Source organism: Salmo trutta, chromosome 3 (genome assembly GCF_901001165.1).
Source record: "Salmo trutta chromosome 3, fSalTru1.1, whole genome shotgun sequence".
NCBI classification, from domain to species: domain Eukaryota; kingdom Metazoa; phylum Chordata; class Actinopteri; order Salmoniformes; family Salmonidae; genus Salmo; species Salmo trutta.
The window spans coordinates 31,250,587-31,278,027 of record NC_042959.1 but is presented as its reverse complement, the minus strand read 5'-3'; the positions used below and the strand labels follow the sequence as shown (position 1 = coordinate 31,278,027).

Below are 27,441 nucleotides of genomic sequence, written 5' to 3'. Positions count from 1 at the left end.
GAGTTCTCTACGTAATAGAAGAAGTGTCAACAACCTGTATTCATTCATGATAATATGGTAAAAAACAATTATCTAAACATGAACAATGATTCATATTTGTTCATATTTGGGTATTAAAACATGTTCCAAGTTCAAATAAATGACCTCAATGCAAATCACTGTATATTAAATATATATTGGCTTATGGAGCAAAAACTATTCTAGGTGCCGAGGTAAAAGTATTGTAGGGAATAGTCAGTAGGGTCTGTAGAATGTATATATGGTGTCATTTCATGTGGCTCTGAATAATATAGACTGTTGCTGGACTTTTACTCCACCCATTCTATTGGCCACAATGTAAATCATTGTGTATGGGAATTCATATTGGTTTATAGAGCAAAACATATTCTAGGTGCCTCAGGAAAATTGTTGTAGAGAATACTCAGCAGGGTCTGTAGAAAGTATGTATGGTGTCAATTCATGGGTCTCTGAGTAATACGGAGTGTTGCTGGACTTTTACTCCACCTATTACACTGGTCACAATTCAAATCATAGTATAGAGAAAATAAAAATGGTTATTTTAATTGTAAATGAATCCTTTTTCATTGTATACTTCTTATAAGTAGGCTTTAATTATGTTCGTGACATTCATTAACTTAAGCTCCAATCATTTCTCAATGTGCTCCATTTTATAATATTCTTTATATTTCTTTATACTATTTCTTTATAATATTCTTAGATTTACATAATTTAAACATTATGCACTTGCAAAGATGCAAAAAATATTGATTTCATATCAGTGTTTTACCACAGACCTTTATTTTGAAAGCAAAATCCGAAAACCGGATGTCTTAATGTGGATATGATCCAGCTGGTGTTGCTGCCGTGAAACTAATCTTAATCCCCTCAACGCTCCCACGTTTATAAACTCCGCCCGTTGAAGATGCAGTGATTATTGCCGGGTTCCAAACAACTGGGAACTCGGTACTCAGACATTTCCGACATCCGAGCTTTCAAAATAACTGGGAACTCTGAAAAAAACGAGCTCCGACTGGGGAAAAAACTATTTGAATAGTCATCCAACTAGGAATTCTAACTCTGGAACTCGAGCCTCTTTCTAGAGCTCCAACTTTCCGACCTGAAGATCGCTGATGTCATGATTTTACTTTGTATTTTTTCCGAGATCCCAGTTGTCATGAACGTGGCATAGGAGGTGTTGCGCTGGGATTTGTTGTCATCATAGGCCTGTTGGGGAACGACATTAACTACTTTTTTTTTTTTTTTTTTACAGTCTGGTCTATCCTATACCAGTGTCAACAATAAAGATGGGGCACTTTGTATATATCAAAAATTACATTATTACATACAGTGCATTCGGAAAGTATTCAGACCCCTTCCCCTTTTCCACATTTTGTTACATTACAGCTTGATTCTAAAATGGATATAATACAAACAATCCTCATCAATCTACACACAATACACCATAATGACAAAGTGAAAACAGGTTTTTAGAAACGTGAGCAAATATATTACAAATAAAAACAGAAATACCTTATTTACATAAGTATTCAGACCCTTTGCTATGAGACTCAAAATTGAGCTCAGGTGCATCCTGTTTCCATTGATCATCCTTGAGATGTTCATACAACTTGATTGGAGTCAACCTGTGGTAAATTCAGTTGATTGGACATGATTTGGAAAGGTACACACCTGTCTATATAGGGTCCTACAGTTGACAGTGCATGTCAGAGCAAAAACCAAGCCATGAGATTGAAGGAATTGTCCGTAGAGCTCAGACAGAGAATTAGGTCGAGGCACAGATTTTAATTTTAATTTTTTTTAATTTCACCTTTATTTAACCAGGTAGGCAAGTTGAGAACAAGTTCTCATTTACAACTGCGACCTGGCCAAGATAAAGCAAGGCAGTTCGACACATATAACAACACAGAGTTACACATGGAGTAAAACAAACATACAGTCAATAATACAGTAGAAAAATAAGTCTATATGTGAGCAAATGAGGTGAGATAAGGGAAGTAAAGGCAATAAATAGGCCATGGTGGCGAAGTAAATACAATATAGCAATTAAAACACTGGAATGTTAGATTTGACAGTAGATGAGTGCAAAGTAGAAATACTGGGGTGCAAATAAATAAATACAGTAGGAGAAGAGGTAGTTGTTTAGGCTATTTATAGATGGGCTATGTACAGGTGCAGTGATCTGTGAGCTGCTCTGACAGCTGGTGCTTAAAGCTAGTGAGGGAGATTTTTGTAGTTTGTTCCAGTCATTGGCAGCAGAGAACTGGAAGGAGAGGCGGCCAAAGGAGGAATTGGCTTTGGGGGTGACAAGTGAGATATACCTGCTGGGATGCGTGCTACAGGTGGGTGCAGCTATGGTGACCAGCGAGCAGAGATCAGGCGGGACTTTACCTAGCAGGGTCTTGTAGATGACCTGGAGCCAGTGGGTTTGGCGACAAGTATGAAGCGAGGGCCAGCCAACGAGAGCGTACAGGTTGCAGTGGTGGGTAGTATATGGGGCTTTGGTGACAAAACGGATGGCACTGTGATAGACTGCATCTAATTTGTTGAGTAGAGTGTTGGAGGCTATTTTGTAAATGACATCGCCAAAGTCGAGGATCGGTAAGATGTTCAGTTTTACGAGGGTATGTTTGGCAGCATGAGTGAAGGATGCTTTGTTGCGAAATAGGAAGCCAATTCTAGATTTAACTTTGGATTGGAGATGTTTTATGTGAGTCTGGAAGGAGAGTTTACAGTCTAACCAGACACCTAGGTATTTGTAGTTGTCCACATATTCTAAGTCAGAACCGTCTAGAGTAGTGATGCTGGACGGGTGGGCAGGTGCAGGCAGTGATCGGTTGAAGAGCATGCATTTAGTTTTACTTGTATTTAAGAGCAGTTGTAGGCCACGCAAGGAGAGTTGTATGGCATTGAAGCTCGTCTGGAGGGTTGTTAACACAGTGTCCAAAGAAGGGCCAGAAGTATACAGAATGGTGTCGTCTGCGTAGAGGTGGATCAGAGACTCACCAGCTGCAAGAGCGACATCATTGATATATACAGAGAAGAGAGTCGGCCCAAGAATTGAACCCTGTGGCACCCCCATAGACTGCCAGAGGCCCGGACAACAGGCCTGGGGAAGGGTAACAAAACAATTCTGAAGCACTGAAGGTCCCCAAGAACACAGTGGCCTCCATCATTCTGAAATGGAAAAAGTTTGGAACCACCAAGACTCATCCTAGAGATGGCTGCCTGGCCAAACTGAGCAATCGGGGAAGGGCCTTTGTCAGGGAGGTGACCAAGAACACGATGGTTACTCTGACAGAGCTCCAGAGTTCTTCTGTGGCGATGGGAGAACCTTCCAGAAGGAAAACCATCTCTGCATTACTCCACCAAGTAGGCCTTTATGGTAGTGGCCAGACGGAAGCCAGTCCTCAGGAAAAAGGCATATGACAGCCGTTTGCCAAAAGTCACCTAAAGGACTCTCAGACCATGGGAAACAAGATTCTCTGGTCTGATGAAACCAAGACTGAACTCTTTGGCCTGAATGCCAAACGTCACGTCTGGAGGAAACCTGGCATGGTGGTGGGAGCATCTTGCTGTGGGGATGTTTTTCAGCGGCAGGGACTGGGAGACTAGTCAGGTTTGAGGGAAAGATGAACAGAGCAAAGTACAGACAGATTCTTGATGAAAACCTGCTCCAGAGTGCTCAGGACCTCCGACTGGGGCAACGGTCAAGTGTCTGAATATCCTGAAGTGGCCCAGCCAGAGCCCGGACTTGAATCCGATCTAACGTCTCTGGAGAGACCTGAAAATAGCTGTGCAGCAATGCTCCCCATTAAACCTGAAGGAGCTTGAGAGGATCTGCAGAGAAGAATGGGAGAAACTCCCCAAATACAGGTGTGCCAAGCTTGTAGTGTCATACCCAAGAAGACTCAATGTTGTAATCGCTGCCAAGGATTCCTTAACAAAGTATTGAGTAAAGGGTCTGAATACTTATGTAAATGTCATATTTCAGTATTTATTTTTTCTACATTAGCAAAAATGTTTAAAAAAAAAAAGTTTTTGCTTTGTCATTATGGGGTATTGTGTGTAGATTTATGAGGGGAAAAAAATATTTAATACATTTTAGAATAAGGCTGTAATGTAACAAAATTGAAAAATGTCAAGGGGTCTGAATACTTTCCGAATGCACTGCACCTTTGTATGCCTCATCGTCTTCATACCAGCAGAAACAGACACAAAAGTGAGCAGATTTCTCATCTGCGCCCAATACAGCTAGCCTTCAACATATTCTTATACGATACATATTCTTACCTCTTTGTCCATTGAATTGTGTCCATTTTCTGTTTGAGAAAGATTTGCACAAATATGAAAAGATCGATGGTATCATCCTAAAACAATATCAATTTAGATCATACAAGGGACAAACCATGCCTTAAATTGAGATCTTTACATTTTTCACTTAAGTACCTGCACCTGCTGTCCTTTCAAATCCAAATGTTTCAGTTGGGCAGTTCGGTTCCTGCAAGAACCCCCACCAACTAAGGAGGTTCCTTGGCCAGGGTAGGCTGTCATTGTAAATAAGAATTTGTCCTTACCTGACTTGCCTAGTTAAATAATAACTTCAATAAGAAGTGGATTTAAAATCATATTTAAGCCTTGAGACAATTGAGACATGGATTGTGTGCCATTCAGAGCGTTCCACAGGGATGCTGGCCCATGTTGACTCCAATGCTTCCCACAGTTGTATCAAGTTGGCTGGATGTCCTATGGGTGGTGGATCATTCTTGATTCACACGGAAACTGCTAATTGTGGAAAAACCCAGCAGTGTTGCAGTTCTTGACACTCTCAAACTGGTACGCATGGCATCTTCCATACCCCATTCAAAGGCACTTAAATAGTTTGTCTTGCCCATTCACCCTCTGAATGGCACACATATAGTACTGTACACAATCCATGTCTCAAGGCTGGAAAAGTATTCTTTAACCTGTCTCATCCCCTTCATCTACACTGATTGAAGTGGATTTAACAGGTGACATCCATAAGGGATCATAGCTTTCACCTGTATTCACCAGTCTGTCATGGAAAGAGCAAGTTTTCATAATGTTTTGTACATTCAGTGTATATTTCATATTCAATCAAAGTGATCATGATGAAAATAATAACTGAAAGAGGCTTGGAGATTGTATTCAATTCTAGATCCTATTACCTTCCACTTCCTAATGAAATGTTCAGGACACACCCCCGCAGCCCTCATTGTACTAATCCAAGATGGCGTAGCAGTCAGATGTCTTTGTCCTTCGTCTTGTCGTGTCCCATGTATATATATTTTTCTTCGCATATCTTTTTTATATTTTTCTAAACCTCAACTTCAAAATCCTCTCCTGCAACCCGCCTCACCCAATGTGGTGTAGATCTATTTTTTCTAAAGTATTTTTATTTACCTCTGAACCTGAATCCCCCAACAGAAGCTAGCCAGCTCACTAGCTACTAGCTAGTAGTCAGCTAACCACTGCTAGCGGTCATCAGCTAACCTTTATCTCGGAAAGCTCTTGCCAGTTTGTACAATGCGATTCAAACCAAAGCATAACGGACCTATTTTCTCTCCATATCCCCGGATTCCTACCGCAAGCTCTGAACCTTTCCACCTGGATCATCGCAGCTAGCTAGCTGCAATCCGAGTGACTACTCTTGGCTAACGTCTGTCCCGAAGCAAGCACCAATTAGCCTGGAGCTAGCCCATGCTAGGCCCATTCTCCTGGCTAGCTGAAGAGGCCCATCAGCCACTCCTGGGCTACAATACCCGGACCCCTTCTACTGTTGGTACCGGGCACAGAACCCCGCCGATCCTTTATGACTGGACTACCGACGTAATCTGCTCAAGGGGGTACTCAACTGGCTCCTACGTCGCGACTTCCCCTGAATGCCCATCTGCTAGCCTGCTAGCTGTCTAGAGCATATCGGACTGTTAGCTAATAGGCCCATCAGCCAATTTCTCGGGCCACTATACCTATTTTGCCAATTGGCCTGGGCCCCTTTTACTCAACGAAGCCCTGCTTATCCATCACGACTGGACTACCAACGTAATCTGCCCGAGGGTTTTTTTCCAACAGGCCCCTCCGTTGCGACGTCCCCTGAATGCCCATCTGCTAGCCTGCTAGCCGCGGCCCGCTAGCTGTCTAGAACAATTGGACTGTTAGCTGAATAGACCCATTGGCCAATTTCTTGGGCCACTATACCTATTTTGCCAATTGGACTTGGACCCCTCTGCTACTCGGAACCCTACTGATCCATCATGACTGGTCTATCGACGTCACTGCACGCGAGGCTAAAACAGACTTTCCTCCGTCGTGACGTCCCTCTAAGGTCCTTCTGCTTGCTTGCTAGCCCCGGCCTGCTAGCTGTCTGAATCGCCGTGTCTCCAGCCAGCCCAACCACTCACTGGACCCATATGTTCACTTGGCTACGCATGCCTCTCTCTAATATCAATATGCCTTGTCCATTACTGTCCGGGTTAGTGATTATTGTCTTATTTCACTGTAGAGCCTCTAGCCCTGCTCAATATGCCTTAATTAACCAACCATTTAGTTCCACCTCCCACATATGCGGTGACATCACCTGGTTTAAACATCTCTAGAGACAATATCTCTCTCATCATTACTCAATGCCTAGGTTTACCTCCAATGTACTCACATCCTACCATACCTTTGTCTGTACATTATTCCTTGACTCTATTCCATCGCGCCCAGAAACCTGCTCCTTTTACTCTCTGTTCCGAACGTACTAGACGACCAGTTCTGATAGCCTTTAACCGTATCCTTAGCCTACTCCTCCTCTGTTTCTCTGATGTAGAGATTAATCCAGGCCCTGCAGTGCCTAGCTCCACTCCTACTCCCCAGGTGCTCTCATAACCGTAAAAGCCTTGGTTTCATGCATGTTGACATTAGAAGCCTCCTCCCTAAGTTTGTTTTATTCACTGCTTTAGCACACTCTGCCAACCCGGATGTCCTAACCGTGTCTGAATCCTGGCTTAGGAAGACCACCAAAAACCCTGAAATGTCCATCCCTAACTATAACATCTTCCGACAAGATAGAACTGCCAAAGGGGGCGGTGTTGCAATCTACTGCAGAGATAGCCTGCAGAGTTCTGTCTTACTATCCAGGTCTGTACCCAAACAATGTGAGCTTCTACTTTTAAAAATCCATCTTTCCAGAAACAAGTCTCTCACCGTTGCTGCTTGCTGTGCCCTGGACACCATATGTGAATTGATTGCACCCCATGTATCTTCAGAGCTTGTGCTGCTAGGTGACTTAGACTGGGACATGCTTAACACCCCGGCCATCCTACAATCTAAGCTTGATGCCCTCAATCTCACACAAATTATCAATGAACCCACCAGGGTCAACCCCAAATCCGTAAACACGGGCACCCTCATAGATATCATCCTAACCAACTTGCCCTCCAAATACACCTCTGCTGTTTTCAACCAAGATCTCAGCGATCACTGCCTCATTGCCTGCATCCGTAATTGGTCTGCGATCAAACGACCACCCCTCATCACTGTCAAATGCTCCTTAAAACACTTCAGCAAGCAGGCCTTTCTAATCAACCTGGCCCGGGTATCCTGGAAGGATATTGACCTCATCCCGTCAGTAGAGGATGCCTGGTTATTCTTTAAAAGAGCCTTCCTCACCATCTTAAATAAGCATGCCCCATTCAAAAAATGTTGAACCAGGAACAGATATAACATCCTGTGGCGTTCTGCATTAGCATCAAATAGCCCCCGTGATATGCAACTTTTCAGGGAAGTTAGGAACCAATATACACGACTCTGTCAATCACCACATTCTTATCGGCAAACTCAACAGCCTTGGTTTCTTAAATGATTGCCTCGCCTGGTACACCAACTACTTCTCCGATAGAGTTCAGTGTGTCAAATCGGAGGGCCTGTTGTCCGGACCTCTGGCAGTCTCTATGGGGGTGCCACAGGGTTCAATTCTCGGGCCGACTCTATTCTCTGTATATATCAATGATGTCGCTCTTGCTGCGGGTGATTCTCTGATCCACCTCTACGCAGACGACACCATTCTGTATACTTCTGGCCCTTCTTTGGACACTGTGTTAACAAACCTCCAGACAAGCTTCAATGCCATACAACTCTCCTTCCGTGGCCTCCAACTGCTCTTAAACGCAAGTAAAATGAAATGCATGCTCTTCAACCGATCGCTGCCCGCACCTGCCCGCCCGTCCAGCATCACTACTCTGGACGGTTCTGACTTAGAATATGTGGACAACTATAAATACCTAGGTGTCTGGTTAGACTGTAAACTCTCCTTCTAGACTCACATTAAGCATCTCCAATCCAAAATGAAATCTAGAATCAGCTTCCTATTTCGCAACAAAGCATCCTTCACTCATGCTGCCAAACATACCCTCGTAAAACTGAGCATCCTACCGATCCTCGACTTCGGCGATGTCATGTACAAAATAGCCTCCAACACTCTACTCAGCAAATTGGATGCAGTCTATCACAGTGCCATCCGTTTTGTCACCAAAGCCCCATATACTACCCACCACTGCGACCTGTACACTCTCGTTGGCTGGCCCTCGCTTCATATTCGTCGCCAAACCCACTGGCTCCAGGTCATCTACAAGTCTTTGCTAGGTAAAGCCCCGCCTTATCTCAGCTCACTGGTCACCATAGCAGCACCCACCCGTAGCACATGCTCCAGCAGGTATATTTCACTGGTCACCCCCAAAGCCAATTCCTCCTTTGGCCGCCTTACGTTCCATTTTTCTGCTGCCAATGACTGGAACGAACTGCAAAAATCACTGAAGCTGGAGACTCATATCTCCCTCACTAGCTTTAAAAACCAGCTGTCAGAGCAGCTCACAGATCACTGCACCTGTACATAGCCCATCTGTAAATAGCCCATATAACTACCTCATCCCCATACTGTATGTATTTTTTTATTTATCTTGCTCCTTTGCACCACAGTATCTCTACTTGCACATTCATCTTCTGCACATCTATCATTCCAGTGTTTAATTGCTATATTGTATTTACTTCACCACCATGGCCTATTTATTGCCTTACCTCCCTTATCCTACCTCATTTGCACACACTGTATATAGACTTTTTCTACTGTATTATTGACTGTATGTTTGTTTATTCCATGTGTAACTCTGTGTTGTTGTATGTGTCGAACTGCTTTGCTTTATCTTGGCCAGGTCGCAGTTGTAAATGAGAACTTGTTCTCAACTAGCCTACCTGGTTAAATAAAGATGAAATAAAAAATATATAATACAAATTATGCGGGAAGTCCTCTCTGAGCTCCAGGCTAAACTAGCAATACCTCCGTTTTAAGTTTAAGAGTTTATACACGTTTAATAAAAAGCTTAGACTTTCTTCATCGTTTATTTTGATTTATTGTGATGTATATTTGTCTCCTACTGTACTTTCTTTTGTTAATGGTCGGGTGTGTGGCCAGGCCTCTATTTCATTCCACTCATTGTACTCTGTGTCATTGGGCAAATGACAAGATTGGCAAGGAGAGGAATGTTTGCTTAAATGACTGGTACCCAGACTAGTGATAGCTACTTAGAGAAAATCATCTTTTCTTGTGAACTTTTCACCACGGAGTGATTGCAGTCTGCACTTCACAGGGTATCACCAACACCGAATTCGGCAAGAGAAGTCCCGTCCCCATTCATTTTCAACGCGGGCAAGCAGAGAAATGTGCTGGGGATTGTGGGAAGGTGAGTGGCAGAACCCTGCTAGCGGAGCAGAAGAAAAAGTTGAGCTCTGCTCTTCTATATGCAAATTTCAAGCGAAGCAAAGTATTGGAGCGAAGCGTTGTCAAAAGGAGCCTCTGGTTGAAACCCACTGTTAGAAGAGTTCGCTACCTATAGTCTGTTATTTGGCATATATTGTTGCTTGTTTGCTATTCTGTTGACAGATCGAGAAGATGGTGTGCTCACTAGCGTGTTAGCTAGTTTGCTTACAAAATAATTAGTGAGTGTGCACAAAACAGCTAACAGCTAGCTAGCCAAACATTTATTTTTTGGGGGGTGGATTATTTTAGAATTTGAGGCTTTAAAACTGTATTTACACTGTGATTTCAACACACGGTTTAGCTAGAAAACATGTTCTAGTGAATTAGCTATGTTTTTATCCCAAAACCGCCTCCCTCCGTTTGTGTAACTAGCTGTAGACTGACGTTCTTGTGGGCTGCTGTCGATGAGCTGATCATACGCTTGACCCTTCTTTTTCTTCCTTGGCGCTCGCACATTTTGTTTGAGCATTCCGCCACCTACTTTGCAGTAGTGTGTAGTCGATCACGTTACATTTTGTGATACAACAAATAGAAAGGAAGGGGGAAAGGAAAAATTGCACCACCAACTAACCCTACGCCTATGTACTACTATTTAATAAAGATAAAAACACCACCCTAAAAGGCAGTGGTCCACTTTCTCTAAAAACATCCCTCCCACTGGGACAGAATCATCATTTGCATTTGCAAGTTTTGGACTCTGAGGTCTTCACCACACCTGCCAGGTAATTCATCCTCCCTCTCGTCAGGTTACATTTCTGAGCCATCAGAGACAGCAGAGTACGATTTAGTACTTGGCGCCATTCTTCCTCCACACACATCTTCCTTCTGCGCTCTGCTCTGTTTCTTTTTCTTCCTCTGTCCATAACCACGTCGATCCATTCACCATGCTCATGCCACGCCTTCATCTGTTGTATTGTTTGCAGAAAACGCACTGATGGCCTTTCTCCAATACCCAATATCTGTTCCTTAGCCCAGTTTACTAGTCTGGCTATCTCTGACCTCTCCATGCTCACAAAACCTATGCTTGACTCTATCTCCCCGTGTGGCTTTATAGTGGACTGCAATCAAATATACTTCCTTTAATTCTCGCTTCTGATCGTGTTGCAGTTTTTCTCAATATCTTGAAAGTGTTTCTTAAAAAAATGCTGTTGATTTCCTAAACAGCTGATTCAAGATACTGCAAAACCGATTTTCAAAATGTAACTGCCTTTTACAGTCTGATCTAACTACCAATGTCAATATAGTAATGACACTGTAAACGTATGTAAATATCAGCAAATATTATTATTTCATAGATTGATACAATGGAATTCTAAATAGACAATGAAAGAGAAATGTATTCAAATCAAATGTTATTTGTCACATGCGCCAAATACAACAGGTGTAAACCTTACAGTTAAATGTTTATTTACAAGCCCTTAACCAACAATGCTTTAAGAAGTTTAAAGAAAAAAGTATTAAGTAAAAAATTTAAAATAAAAGTAACAAATAATTAAACAGCAGCAGTAAAATAACAATAGCGAGGCTATATACAGGCGGTACTGGTACAGAGTCAATGTGCGGGGGCACTGGTTAGTCGAGGTAATTGAGGTAATATGTACATGTAGGTAGTGTTAAGGTGACTATGCATAGATACTAAACAGAGAGTAGCAGCAGCGTAACAGTGAGGTCTGGGTAGCCCTTTGATTAGCTGTTCAGGAGTCTTATGGCTTGGTGGTAGAAGCTGTTAGCAAGCCTTTTGGACCTCGACTTGGCACTCCGGTACCACTTGCCATGTGGTAGCAGAGAGAACAGTCCATGACTAGGGTGGCTGGTGTCTTTGACAATTTTTAGGGCCTTCCTCTGACACCGCCTGGTGAAGAGGTCCTGGATGGCAGGAAGCTTGGCCCCAGTGATGTACTGGGCCGTACGCACTACCATCTGTTGTGCCTTGCAGTCGGAGGCTGACCCATGCCAAATCTTTTCAGTCTCCTGATGGGGAATAGGCTTTGTCGTGCCCTCTTCACGACTGTCTTAGTGTGTTTGGACCATGATCATTTGTTGTTGGACACCAAGGAACTTGAAGCTCTCAACCTGCTCCACTGCAGCCCCGTCGATGAGAATGGGAGCGTGCTCGGTCCTCCTTTTCCTGTAGTCCACAATCATCTCCTTAGTCTTGATCATGTTGAGGGAGAGGTTGTTGTCCTGGCACCTCATGGCCAGGTCTCTGACATCCTCCCTATAGGCTGTCTCGTCATTGTTGGTGATCAGGCCTACCACTGTTGTGTCATTGGAAAACTTGATGAGGGTGTTGGAGACGTGCCTGGCCATGCAGTCATGCGTGAATATGGAGTACAGGAGGGGACTGAGCACGCACTCCTGAGGGGCCCCCATGTTGAGGATCAGCTTGGCGGATGTGTTGTTACCTACACTTACCACCTGGGGGCGGTCCGTCAGTAAGTCCAGGATCTAGTTGCAGAGGGAGGTGTTTAGTCCCAGGGTCCTTAGCTTATTGATGAGCTTTGAAGGCACTATGGTGTTGAACGCTGAGCTGTAGTCAATTAATAGCATTCTCACATAGGTGTTCCTTTTGTCCAGGTGGGAAAGAACAGTGTGGAGTGCAATAGAGATTGCATCATCTGCGGATCTGTTTGGGCGTTATGCAAATTGGAGTGGATCTAGGGTTTCTGAGATAATGGTGTTGATGTGAGCCATATCCAGCCTTTCAAAGCACTTCATGGATACAGATGTGAGTGCTACGGGTCGGTAGTCATTTAGGCAGGTTACCTTAGTGTTCTTGGGCACAGGGACTATGGTGGTCTGCTTAAAACATGTTGGTATTACAGACTCAGTCAGGGACAGGTTGAAAATGTCAGTGAAGACACTTGCCAGTTGCTCAGTGCATGCTCAGAGTGCACGTCCTGGTAATCCGTCTGGTCCTGCGGCCTTGTGAATGTTGAACTGTTTAAAGGTATAACTCACATCGACTATGGAGAGCGTGATCACACAGTCATCCGGAACAGCTGATGCTCTCATGCATGCTTCAGTGTTACTTGCCTCGAAGCGAGCATAGAAGTAATTTAGCTTGTCTGGTAGGCTTGTGTCACTGGGCAGCTCGCGGCTTCCCTTTGTAGTCTGTAATAGTTTGCAAGCCCTGCCACATCCGACGAGCATCAGAGCCGGTGTAGTACGATTCAATCTTAGACCTGTATTGACACTTTGCCTGTTTGATGGTTCGTCGGAGGGCATAGTGGGATTTCTTATAAGCTTCCGGGTTAGAGTCCCGCTCCTTGAAAGCGGCAGCTCTACCCTTTAGCTCAGTGTGGATGTTGCCTGTAATCCATGGCTTCTGGTTGGGGTATGTACGTACAGTCACTGTGGGGACAATGTCATCGATGCACTTATTGATGAAGCCAGTGACTGATGTGGTGTACTCCTCAATGCCACCGGAAGAATCCCGGAACATATTCCAGACTGTGCTAGCAAAACAGTCCTGTAGCTTAGCATCTGCTTAATCTGACCACTTTCTTATTGACCGAGTCACTGGTGCTTCCTGCTTTAGTTTTTGCTTGTAAGCAGGAAACGGGAGGATAGAATTATGGTCAGATTTGCCAAATGGAGGGCGAGGGAGAGCTTTGTACATGTCTCCATGTGTTGAGTAAAGGTGGTCTAGAGTTTCTTTCCCTCTGGTTGCACATTTAACACGCTGGTAGAAATCAAGTGATTATAATGAAACAAGGATAATTCAGTACGTAGCTTCAATACATTTTGTTTATTTTACATCTAAACATATAGGCCTAAATGTATGAGCTGGGCCTAGACAAGAGGTTCTCTCTGAAAGTGAGCTATCTTGGCATCTCACAGATCTGGAATCCCTAGTCCTCTTCCTAGACACCTTTGGCCCATGAGGGGTGAGCCAGAGGGTCAGGTACTCTGGGCCATCCAGGAATAGCATTTACAGGCCTCAGGTAATACTCACACTGCTCTGGGTCCACATCCCTTATTAAAACAGCTTGACAGCACAGTGACAGTTGTATTATTTCCTCTCATCTCTTTCCCATTGCATCCAACTTCTGCTTTAGCTATGCCCCTTCCTGTGCTTACTTCTGTCTCTCAGCCGGTGCCCGTCTCTCCCAGCGTTTCATATACTAAGCCAAAGTCTGTAGATATTTCTCTTCTACTTTCTTCATCTTAGCCTTTGTTGTCAGTCCGTTTAGAACTGCAACATTCGGTACCCATTCCTGACACACGGCCTTAGCCTGCGCCAGCTCATATACCAGTGCATGTACCACTTTCTCCCAGTCAGCCAGTTCCTGTGGCTTATTGCGAAGATCAGTCATTTGACGTGCTATGTCCTCTTCTTGAGCCTGCACATCGGCTAGTTGCTTAAACTGTAGTTTATTTTATTTAAAAAATATATATATTTAACCTTTATTTAACCAGGTAGGCCAGTTGAGAATAAGTTCTCATTTACAACTGCGACCTGGCCAAGATAAAGCAAAGCAGTACGACACAAACAACACGGAGTTACACATGGGATAAACAAACGTACAGTCAATAACACAATAGAAAAATCTATATACAGTGTGTGCAAATGAAGTAAGGAGGTAGGGCAATAAATAGGCCATAGTGGCGAAGTAATTACAATTTAGCAATTAACACTGGAGTGATAGATGTGCAGATGAGGATGTGCAAGTAGAAATACTAGTGTGCAAAAGCTCAGAAAAACAAGAACAAATATGGGGATGAGGTAGGTAGTTGGTTGGATCGGCTATTTACAGATGGGCTGTGTACAGCTGCAGCGATTGGTAAGCTGCTCTGACAGCTGATGCTTAAAGTTAGTGAGGGAGATATGTCTCCAACTTCAGTGATTTTTGCAATTTGTTCCAGTCATTGGCAGCAGAAAACTGGAAGGAAAGATGGCCACAGGAGGTGTTGGCTTTGGGGATGACCAGTGAAATATACCTGCTGGAGTGCATGCTACGGGTGGGTGTTGCTATAGTGACCAGTGAGCTAAGATAAGGCAGAGCTTTACCCAGCAAAGACTTATAGATGACCTAGAGCCAGTGGGTTTGGTGACGAATATGTAGCAAGGGCCAGCCAACGAGAGCATATAGGTCGCAGTGGTGGGTAGTATATGGGGCTTTGGTGACAAAACAGATGGCACTGTGATAGACTGCATCCAATTTGCTGAGTAGAGTGTTGGAGGCTATTTTGTAAATGACATTGCTGAAGTCAAGGATCGGTAGGATAGTCAGTTTTACGAGGGTATGTTTGGCAGCATGAGTGAAGGATGCTTTGTTGCAAAACAGGAAGCCGATTCTAGATTTAATTTTGGATTGGAGATACTTAATAAGAGTCTGGAAGGAGAGTTTACAGTCTAGCCAGACACCTAGGTATTTATAGTTGTCCACATATTCTAAGTCAGAACCTTCCAGAGTAGTGATGCTAGTCGGGCGGGCGGGTGCTGGTAGCAATCGGTTGAAGAGCATGCATTTAGTTTTTTCTTGCATTTAAGAGCAGTTGGAGGCCACGGAAGAAGTGTTGTATGGCATTGAAGCTTGTCTGGAGGGTTGTTAAAACAGTGTCCAAAGAAGGGCCAGAAGTATACAGAATGGCGTCGTCTGCGTAGAGGTGGATCAGAGACTCACCAGCAGCAAGAGCGACATCATTGATGTATACGAAGAAAAGAGTCAACTCGAGAATTGAACTCTGTGGCACCCCCATAGAGACTGCCAGAGGTACGGACAACAGGCCCTCCGATTTGACACACTGACCTCGATCTGAGAAGTTGTTAGTGAACCAGGCGAGGCAGTCATTAGAGAAACCAAAGCTGTTGAGTTTGTCGATAAGAATGTGGTGATTTACAGAGTCGAAAGCCTTGGCCAGGTTGATGAAGACGGCTGCACAGTACCGTCTTTTATCGATGGCAGTTACGATATCGTTTAGGACCTTGAGTGTGGCTGAGGTGCACCCGTGACCAGCTCGGAAACCGGATTGCGTAGCGGAGAAGGTACGGTGGGATTCGAAATGGTTGGGGATCTGTTTGTTCACTTGACTTTCGAAGACTTTAGAAAGGCAGGGCAGGATGGATATAGGTCTGTAACAGTTTGGGTCTAGAGTGTCTCCCCCTTTGAAGAGGGGGATGACCGCGGCCTCTTTCCAATCTTTAGGAATCTCAGACGATACGAAAGAGATGTTGAACAGACTAGTAATAGGGGTTGCAACAATGGCGGCGGATCATTTTAGGAAGAGAGGGTCCAGATTGTTTGGCCCAGCTGATGTGTAGGGATCCAGATTTTGCAGCTCTATGAGAACATCAGCTGTCTGGATTTGGGTGAAGGAGAAGCAGGGGGGGCTTGGGCCAGTTGCTGCGGGGGGTGCAGAGCTGTTGTCCGAGGTTGGGGTAGCCAGGTGGAAAGCATGGCCAGCCGTAGAGAAATGCTTAACCGGTCTCTTAGCCAGTCTCCAATTTCTTATCTTTGCAAGTTTCTTAGCCTCAGTCTGTATCTGTGCCTGGTTTTGAGCTTGGGAATTGGTTCCTGGGATTGGCCTTACCGTAAGCCGCCTCCAACGCTGTTTTAGAGAATTCCTCCAACTGGCCTCACAACCACAGACCACTTTCATGGTGTTGTGTGGGCGAGCGGTTTGCTGATGTCAACATTGTGAACAGAGCTTCCCATGGTGGTGGTGGGGTTATGGTATTTGCAGGCATAAGCTACAGACAACGAACACAATTGCATTTTATTGAGGCAATTTGAATGAACAGAGATCCCTTGACGAGACCCTGAGGCCCATTGTTGTGCCATTAATCCGCCGCCATCACCTCATGTTTCAGCATGGTAATGCACAGCCCCATGTCGCAATGATCTGTACACAATTCCTGGAAGCTGAAAATTGCCCAGTTCTTCCATGGCCTGCGTACTCACCAGACATATCACCCATTAAGCATGTTTGGGATGTTCTGGATCGACGTGTATGACAGCCTGTTCCAGTTCCCGCCAATATCCAGCAACTTCACACAGCCATTGAAGAGGAGATATCTGTATTCCCAATCATGTGAAGTCCATAGATTAGGGCCTAATTAATTTATTTCAATTGACTGATTTCCTTATATGAACTGTAACAGTAAAATCTTTGATATTGGTGCATGTTGCGTTTATAATTTTGTTCAGTATCAACTGCATCAACTGTTGAAAAGTCAGATTTTTTTTTTTTTTACAGGAACACTTAATTTTACAATGGCTGTAATGAATTCATGAGTATATTCTATCATCTAACCCAGGAGTTAATTATTACAGAACACTGAGAGTAGGTCCTACTGCTGCTGCTGTTTATCTAGATATGTCACCAAATCGAATTATGTCAGATCTGACATCTTCTCTTCTTCTGAGGCACAGATGTCAATTTGTGGTTTGCACATTATATAAATAAATAATACATTGTCACACCATTGGAAATATAATTCAAATTCTGGTCACAAAACCGTGGGCTGTTCATAATGGGGAGATCCGTCTGCTTGACTCTTGCGCCCCCGTGTGGATCTGTACTCATCGTCTAATCTAGGTCTATCACCTTAGTTGTAGAGTAGGCTAAAACGTACATTAATGTGTTTGCAAAGGAACATTTCTGTAAAATTACCGAAGCTCATCAATAAAGTGTATTGTCAATTAATCAATTGAATAATATGTATGTATTTGCAAAAATAATGGACGAATTAAATTAACCGTTGTGCCAAATATGTCATTATGCGTCACATGAATTCAACAATTTCGATATTTTTCTTTAGATAAATGTGTCCAATATTGGTCAAATTAATCCAAAGGGCCTTGCAATCTCACATTTCCTGCATCTTTAGACCTGTTGCAGCACAATCTTACTCTCAATTCGTGCAAATAGGCACAAAACGTATTTCAGCACATTTCGTGCGTTTTTTGTGAGGCTTGATTGGTGTGAAAAGACACACATTTTTGTGAAACTTAATTCGTAGGACAATACAAAAAGAATTGTGCGACTTCATTCATAGGAAAATACATTTGTGGGGGGCAAATTTCGGAACAATCTTTTGAAAGTTATTAGAGCAATGCATGATGGGCAATGGTGTTCAACACGGACTTTGTTTGTGTCCCACATTTTATTTATAGGGTAAAAAATACGTGTTAACAACCCAATATTGTTAATCATCCAGGTTGTCACCGAATAATTCTAATATAATAGTAGCCTTATGATGTTTTTATTAATTCCAAAACAGTTTTCTATGCTTGTTTTCACTTGACATTGGGATACTGGTGAACTTGTAGTCAGAAAGGCCCTTTTTTCGTCTAGGCAACAGTAGGCCTACACGATTTTCTTCATGGCGCATTTCATATTTCGTGGAGCCTACATTGCACAATTGTCTTAATAATGCATTTAATACAAGGCTCCACTTTGTCGTGTACATTACACCATTTATTTCATAATGCATTTAATACAAGACTGTCGAATGTTATGAGGGTTGCCAGATTGGAGAAAAAATACATATATATTTCTTTGAGGTATCGATGAAGGTATTTGATTGGGGAATGGGGATATATGTTTATGATGGGAAATTATAATACACACCATAATACACACTCCCACACAAACACTTACAAAAATATACACACACTCACTTTTTCGTACTGTTATAGCCGACTTGACTTTATGAATTATCTTTTATAAAATATTTGTGTCTATTTGTCATGTATTCATTATCTTTAACTAGTTAAATGATTGTAGTTTGTATGTTTCAGTAAGGATTAACATGGTTAAATAGTCGCAAATCTCTGCTTGATTTAGCTTTTGGTATATTTGCCATTTTCATATATATTCTGTATTTCCACTGAAGAAAGCAATAATTAATCAACACACTACTTTAAATAAATGGACAGTATCTGTTATAAAACGGAAATTACGCTTGGTAAATAATTGGTGAGAAATGCTCAGTCTGAAGCCATTCGACTATGGGTTTCACAACCCTATAATAATGATACAAGTTATAGCACCTTAAAAATGGTTTACTTACAACCTCTGGGGTATAATATGTTGGGCAAAGTGGTATAGGAGAGTCCGACATATAACCCCTAACTTGAGTTCAGTCTTCGCCAATGAAAACCAACAGGGGCCTCAATTCCAGGCCGTAGAAATTTCTACATCCATGTCATTAGATCAAAACAGGATGGATCAACAGATATACATATTACTGGTTTGCATCCTAAAAAAACATAGTTGTGTTTTGCTGCATAACGCACTTACATTATTTGTCTACCCATATGATCTGGATCATTGTCATGTTATTTGATATATATATATAAGCTTCAGTAACAACAGAACACCATGGTTGTAATAACACTTTAAACAGGTAGTATATAAATGTGTAGAATGTGTTTGTTTTGGTTCCACACTGGTAAGTTAACTTATGTAAATTAGACATACAGAGGATTTTCTTCTGAATAACTGATCAGGGCATAGCACTTTCCATTCAGCTTTAGGCAACTTTGATGTAAGGCTTGATCACACCTGTAGTGACTACTTCTATCTGTCACGCCCATTGTTGTGTAACCATTGTTCAATAGATGTATCAATGTATTTATACCCAACATAATGTTGAAAAACAGAATGCTTCCCACCGCTAGATCACATGAGCTGGATGTGATCCCAATGCTGCCACCGATGTAGCGGAAGAAAGTGAAAGCTGCAACAGGGACTCTAACTAGGGCTCATATAACCTGTTTAACTGCATTGATATTACTTAATTGGTCATTGTCCAAATACCATGCATTTGCACCACATTATTCATTAATTTCCAATCATGAAAATTTAGCACCAATATCCCAAACTATTAAGCAAAAGCAAGCATAGAAAACAGCATTGGTATTAATACAAATAAATGTATAAAAACAACAACATTAATAAAAACAACATCGTAAGGCTAGTATTATATTATTTCGTTGACAACTTGGTTGATTGTTAACACGTTTATTTTTTCACATAAATAAATGCGGGACACAAAAAAGGCAACGTAGAACATAATTGCCCATAATGCATTGCTCCAATAAGTTTCTAAATATATTTTCGAAGTTTTCCTACCAAAAAAAAATCTTTTCCTGTGATTTTTTTTTTTTGTCTTTTTCTACGAATTAAGTCGCACCAAAAAATATGTGTATTTTCACACGAATTAAGCCACACAAAAATGCACGAAATCTGCTGAAGTACTTTTTGTACGAATTGAGTATGAGATTGTGTTTCAACACTAGACCAAACACTACAAAATTAGGTACATCTAATGTAGCTATAAACCCAAACGTTTGAGAGCACACAAATCACAATGTTTGGACTGTGTCGACATAATTTTATAATATGCTTGGCGGATATTCGAGGAGCCTAAAAATGAACGAACTAAAATTGAGTTTCTGTCGTTCAAAAGATTTCCACACGATGGCAGCCCAATGAAGGCAATGGAACGGCTATTGGGTGGAGGCACGCACGGCTATCAGAGGTAAAGTTGCCTCACTTTATTGACTCCATGGAGCTGAAGGAGTAGGCTAACTAATAATGTATGCAGCTATCAAACAAGCAATCAAACTAGAAGAGCTTCATAATTTTTTTTATGAAGTAGCAAATGTTTTCTCTCTTCACACTGTGTTCCATATGATGTAGGCATGACTTGCCTAGTTAAATAAAGGTTAAATAAAAAATAAATGTAGGCATGTAGCCTAGATTAGGTGTGTTTCTCAGTTGACATAGAAATTGATTGTTTGTGTGTAGTGTACCAGTTTGCATATACAAAACCTAACCCATGAATCAGTTAGCCTTATAAGTAACATTTGTAGAGGAATAGGCTATTGTTTACTCTCTTTTTGAAACTTTACTTTTGATTTGACGATATTTCCACATGGTTTTGAATATTTTACTTTAATAATCCTGAAACAATACAGAGAGGGGTGCTAATGTTCTTATTTTATTTTCAACATATTTGTAATAGTAGTGTGACTAGGCTTAGTCTTGGGACAGAGTAATACTTCTAGAAAAACGTTAATAGCACTTTTAAAGAAACGTCTGTTTCTCTGCTACCATTTTATCATAACCTGTAGGCTATTTGGTATACGTTGTATGGATCCAAATAACCCTTTTTGTAATGTTGATCAACATTTTTGGGAAGAATCGTATGGGGATGATTTTTGCAGTAATGATATTAGTTATATTTAAAGCACTGCCATACTCCTCATATGTAATCCCGAGAGGGAAGTGTTTACAGTAGTGATTAAAGTGCCTCCCTTCCCTCCACAGTTTAGAGGTCATTCCTCCACTGGCTCGTCCACTGTGTGTGTCAGTCCTACTTGTGAATCTGAACTGACAGTCCCCATGGAGGAGCCTTGGCTTGGTGGAGTTGGGAAACTTCCCCAGCCATCTGTCCTAGAGCTGCCCCCCCCCCCCCTCCCTCCGCGCATCCCTCATTCCCACACTGGGCCTTTGTCAGCATTTCCTGTCCCTGGACTAGGCGTGGTGTGCACGGAGGCTGGGGTGACCGTGGGTGCTTTCACACGCACCTGCAGATGGGACAAAGGGCCAAGGGTGCTGGGCCTGAAGACAGATTGATGCTTTGTGCGTTGAGGCAAGAGTGGGTGTGTGTTAGTGTGCGTGTGTGTCTGTGTCTCTGTGTGTGTGTGCGTGGTGGTGGGGGGAAGTAGTTTAGTTAGCTAGCTGAGAAGTTTGGGGGAGAGGGTTAGGGGAAGCAGGGGGGGGTCTGTCACTCCAGTCTGTGTGAGTCCAAGCTTTGGTGGACCCCGCGAGATTGACAGCTTTTGTGGGCTGCGTCTCCACACAATGGTGGTGCTTTAATGGGCAGTAAAGCTATATTAGAGCTTTGGGGAAGGGTTGAGGAGAGGTGGTGGTTGTTTCGGGGTGGTGGTTGTGGTGCGGTAGATTGATGGATGGAGGGCGGGGGGTGGTGGTGGGGTGGCGGGGTGACTGCTTTGCTTAAAGGGGACCAATTCATAGGCATTCAGTTCAGGCCTCGTTATTCACTGAATGCATCCAGTGCAGGAATGCAGCAGCATCAATTAGAATGTGTTAGCAGATAGCGTAGAAGGAAAACCCTTTCTCTCCCTTTTGGTCCCAGGACAACACAGTCCCACTATAGGAGGTGTCAGAGCCACAAAGCCTTTTTTGTGGCTCTCTCTCCATTACATTACCAGTGCAATATGTAAGGTGGGGACTCTTTTGATTTAAATTAAGTGGAAAAAACACTCAATCCTATTTTTATTCAGCAGGGATAATGGTGTTATAGTCTATAAAGGTCTTTAGCTACTAATCTGTGGCTTAAAATCTCCCCCTGGCTCCCCTTTCTCTCCTCTCTCTGTGTCTTACTCTCACTCGGAGCATTATATTTATTCAATGGTGGAGGGTCAAAGACAGACTGTTCAACAGAGTTGCTTGTAGCCTTAACTGCCGCATCACTTCTAATTGTGTATCGGTGGGTCAACGGTGTGTTGTGTTGTCCCCCTTTAAGAAAGGAAGAACATAAATGAATTAAAACAGTATCTTGTAAGCCATTGTTTGTTGTGGGCACAGGCCGCCACTTCAGACACTGAGGGGCTGGTAGATAATGAGTTGTTCTAGAACTTTCCAGGGTAAAGGAAATAAAAGAAAGGAAGGAGTGGGAAATAGTTTGACCATGATCAGATGTCAGGGGGATACACCACTTTTGTTTTGTTTTACGTACAAAGATAATGGGTCCATATTTGAACTAATTAGGCTGCATTTAATTGAATGCTTTTCAAGGTTTAACAACATGAATTGTCCACAAAATTAAATATTTAAAATAGATTTTTTTATTCATCTTTGAAATAGTTATCTACTAATGTACTATTCAAACGATGTATTCAAAAATATGTTTTAAAGCATGAAGTCTTGGTATCTGTAAAGCTATAGGCCTACAGTATAGGGAAAGCAAGTTACAGTGTGTATGGCCCCCAAATAACAGTGTTATCCTACAGTGCCATTACCCAGAATTGAGTGGTTGTTATACAGTCACAGTGTTCAGCATCCATTTCATCACCCATTTCCTTGCTTTTACCACCCAAATGATACAGCTGCCACGTGCGCAAATGGAATTGGAGATTTTTGTTCTCCTAAGATTTAATGTGCGCTAACTGGCAGGAACCTCTTACAGAAAGGTGTGCGCTTCGCTATGAGCAATTATGCTTCATTTGGAGCTGAGTGAGGCGAATTTGCATCGTATGAAAAGGAAACTAGAGGTAAACTGCAGGAACAGTGCAGTAAATTGGGACAAACAGAGTAACATGCAGAAATGCATCTTGGCTGTAATTGTATAATTGTAAAATAGCTGTCTAAATGCATCTCCCAATTAAACTTGCTTCTTCTGAAAGGCAAAGAATTGGCAGGGAATTATGGCAAGAAGCATTGCCATGATTTAAATGCTGCCTCCTTCAGAGTTAAGGGGTAACGGGTGGGGGTGGGATCATTTGCACCAAAATGGAAAATGTGATATAAATATGGACAGATGTCTTCATACAGTGCATGTGATGCGGGGGGTTATGGAGAGGGTGTGATGGAAATGGAAGGATAGAGCCCTTCTCTAGGAGATGGTGCTTCCTGAGTGGTGAGAGGGCACAGGAAGGAGATGGTGAGAGAGGAGAGTAGAAAAGAGGAGAAGAGAAAAGAAGAGAGGTGGAAGGTTTAGACTGTCAGTGAAGGGACAGTTGTGTGTGTGTCCCCCCCCCCCCCCCCCCCCCCACCTTGCCAGCAAAACATTTTAGTGGCCCTCCTCTTGACGGGAGAGAGAAACATTGGCGCTCTAAAGATAATTTCCTACAATTCTGCCCATTTTGCCATGGAGTGTAGAGAAATTGGTTCAGTTTTAAAGCAAATTTCCTGCAATTCTACACATTTTGCCAAGACTTTTGCCAAGCCATGTTAATTATATCTGAGTGAGAGTGATCAATGGGGGCCCCCTGAAGGTCAGGTCCCCTGGGCACATGCCCTGCATGCCTGGTCGATATTGAACCATGATGACTAGTTTACTAACTTACCAATCTAAAAAGTGTTGTCTTAATTGAGTGACTGACAGCAAGAGAAAAACTGCTGATGCACAACCACATTTCGAAATTGCACCTTGTATATTCTACTATTCTAACTCTCAACAGTAAGATTTCCTAAAAACATGTTTTTTGGGGGGTCGGGGGACACCTAGCGATCGGGGGCCCTAAGCGACCGCTTATGTCACTTATGCCTGGAGCCGGCCATCTCTCTCCCACAGTGGATGGAGTGGCGCTGTCTGCAGAGCTGCAGAACAGCCTGGTCTCTGTCTGGATTAGACCCTGCCTGGCTGCAGCACACAAAGGAGAGCTCAAGTAAACGGTTTATGAATGCTGATTAATTGATGCCATTTCTCTGCAGTGTGCCATGGAGATTTAGAGGGACGGGGTGCATGGGGGACTGGGGAGGGTGTGTGGGAGGGAGAGCGTTCTGACGTTGGTTCAGGGTGTTTGGTTGTTGTTGCGTTAACAATGGTAAACGGTGAATGCACACGGTCTAAGTAGGACTATCCAAATGTAGTACTACATCTGTGCTAAAAACAACAACCTCAACTTCAAAAATCACATTGCCATACACAACCCATCTCCAAACCCTCTGTGCTTAACTTAATTAACATTTAGCATTGCCACATTTAACGAGTACTGTCTTCCCGTGTATGCTCAGGTGTAACAGGCTGAGATGGAGGTTCCCACGAGGTGGTTGAGGTGTACAGGTGTTCTGGGAGAACTCAGGCGGCCCGGGGCACGGAGGGGCAAACCACTGTCCCATAGCCCGCCTCAATGGGGGAATCCCAGGGGCCAACTCAATAGGCCGGGTTCCACTTGATGGAGAGAGAAAGGGCCGTTTCAGCCGCTGCCCAGCAGGAAAGATCTGGTCGTGGAAGACCTCTTTCAGGACTCTCTGTTTGTCTGAAGGCTGTCACAGCAGATGAGTACTCAGCAAACAGCGTGAACAAGGATTTGAACCAGAAAACCAACAGAGCCTTGACAATATTGTGATTGGGCCTTGTCTCTTTAGTGGGGGCTGAAAGGCGAATTGAGAGCAGGAACAAGTGCGCATTCAGAGCTGGACGTTGAAGCCCTTGGGTTGTTTTTTATGGATTCTGGCGGATAAATCACAGTCTGTATGTGTTGGATAAAGGTAAATCATGTTCATCTCCTCTTTCTCTCATGTAAGGGTCAAATGGGTATAAACCTGATCCACCTCCAATGTCCTCTTCCAAGGTCATAGGGTAATCTTATTTCCACTTTGTTCAGTTGTGAATTAGAGCTGTCCTGTCTGGAAACATTTGGTTTTCCTTGTCAAGTCGTCATGTTGCCACTGACCACTATCCTTCTGAGAATGTATTGAAATAGACATCACTCACTTGATGATTCGATATATAACACAGATGTATTTAAATGTATATTTGTCTGGTACAGTTCAACATTATTTCAGTTTCTGGGTTTTCTAGATAAGACAGAATATTATGTGTTCTCAAAGTTTGTCCCTGTCCCTGTCCCAGCCCTCCTGGCAGGATAATGCTGCATGGCAACACACAGAGCTGCCCCTGTGTGGAGCTCAGAGGAACCTTAGAGTGTGAGATTAAACCACAGTTTCCTGTGATACATTTAATCTTCTCCCAACACTAACTCCACTGTGCCAGGGTCTGTCTGGGGTTAGGATTCACCTTTCCCTGTTGATTTAGGCGCCATACGCACACATATGTGAGGACGTAAACACACATACACACACAGGCATGCACATACACACACAGACATGCACATACATACACATACTCACACAAATATGCTCATGTCCATACACAGACACTCACTCACACACCATGCACACCTGTGTGTTGTCACCTAGGCACTGTACAGAGGGATTCAAGTTTATTACACTGAAGGTGAAGAATGGGCCTAGATTAACCTCCATCCCACACAGGGAGTCTGTCTGACAGCAGCTCAAATGAGACATTACATTCTCCGGCCCAATAGTGTTTTTTATAAAGTTAACCTCATTTGAAGCTACTGCATTGCTTTTAATTAACGTCAATGGAATGTGAATACATTTTCCAGGTTAAGTGTGAGAATAACACTTTCCACTCTACCTTGCTCTTGAAAACCAACAGAAAGAGCAGGCTGAATCGGTGAGAGTAGATTACACGTAAAAACAAACCGATTTTTATGCTTCTATTTTGTTTCCTTTCTGACTTTGTGTACATTAATCAACCTATTTATTCATTTGATGGTGGGGGTATAGAGGCTAAGAAAGAGCATGAGTAGTGCTTCTTCTTGTGAAGAAAAGGCTTGTGATGGAATGGGCCGGGAAGGACTGTGACTTCTCCATTGAGAGTGGAGGGGCACGCTGAATTAGCTTGATTTGCCTGTGAATAGGAGCTTTCCATTATTCCTGTTAGGGAGCTGTCAGATCGAATAGAGAAAGTGAAAACTGCCTTTTATCAACCTTTTCCAAGTGAAACTGAACAGGCAATCAATAACTGAATTCAGGCCCTGGGGAAAGTCAAGCAGAATGATATGGGGGTGTTGTAAAAGGGGTATTTGTCAAATTGCTAATGGTAAAAAAAGCAGATGACATTTTGGCACAGTTTGGTGGTGAGAATAACAGCAAATTAAAAATAACACATCAATGAAGTCTTCCCAGCAAATGTAATTAATAGGTCTGGGCTGGAATTACCAAATACTAATGGCAAATATAAAATTATGAACTTACTTCATAAACATTTTAGGTTATTGTGGTATGTTGGTGTTATTAGCTATGTAAACATATTTTTTCACATTTTTTATTTTAAATCTGCAAACATTAATTTGCAAACTTCAGGGTACATGTTTTTGAATAAAAAATTGCTGTACACATTCAATTAAATTCTTTACTTTTTAAAATCAAACTTGATGAGATTCAATTTAAGCTGTTCTAACAAATATGTAGATTAATTGGCAAATACTCTCAATGAATAAAGATAAACAATTCTGCAAACATCGCCTTCACTAATAGCATGATAGCAATAGTTACTGTTTATAATTACTTTTTGAAAGACACTCCATATATCACCGCCTCTGAAATAAGACAGAAGAACTGGGAGTGTCTCACTGTTTTATTAAAGGAATGACACCATATTGTTTTTAAGTTTCATTATATTGACCTTATTGTGCTATTGTCCCGTCCCTGACACCATGATAATGCCTGAATACAGACGGAATTATGCTGAGTATAAAAAGGTCCTATAGTGGCAGGCCGGTTCAATTATCCCTCTACACACTAACAACATGGAGCGAATAAAACACAAGCCTTAGTCCAAGATGCTGCTCAAGACTTCTTTTCTACATTGTTCTGACCATTGTTACAGAACTGAGTAACATGAATGCAGATGAGAATTTGAACTGCTTACTTTTTCAGTTAAATTACAGGCGTGACTATAGTAGACTAAGGTTGAAGCTCAATGTTAAATTACAATCTTCCTACCATCACATCTAAGCTAATATGACAGCAATGTTGATGAAACTTCGCAAATCAACTTGGAGGTAAACAATGATGAGAGAACCAAC

At 42.6% G+C, this 27,441-nt stretch overlaps 1 long non-coding RNA gene across 2 annotated transcripts; it reads left to right on the top strand.

The window, feature by feature from the left end:
• The first annotated feature begins 9,451 nt into the window (after positions 1–9,451).
• Positions 9,452–27,010, top strand: LOC115172826 (uncharacterized). Of its 2 annotated transcripts, none has more exons than XR_003871502.1 (3): positions 9,452–9,758; positions 20,259–20,330; positions 24,557–27,010. It is a non-coding gene; the product is annotated as an uncharacterized LOC115172826 (long non-coding RNA). The 2 variants fall into 2 exon arrangements; XR_003871500.1 differs by lacking the exon at positions 9,452–9,758 and adding an exon at positions 9,863–10,557.
• Positions 27,011–27,441: the final 431 nt, after the last annotated feature.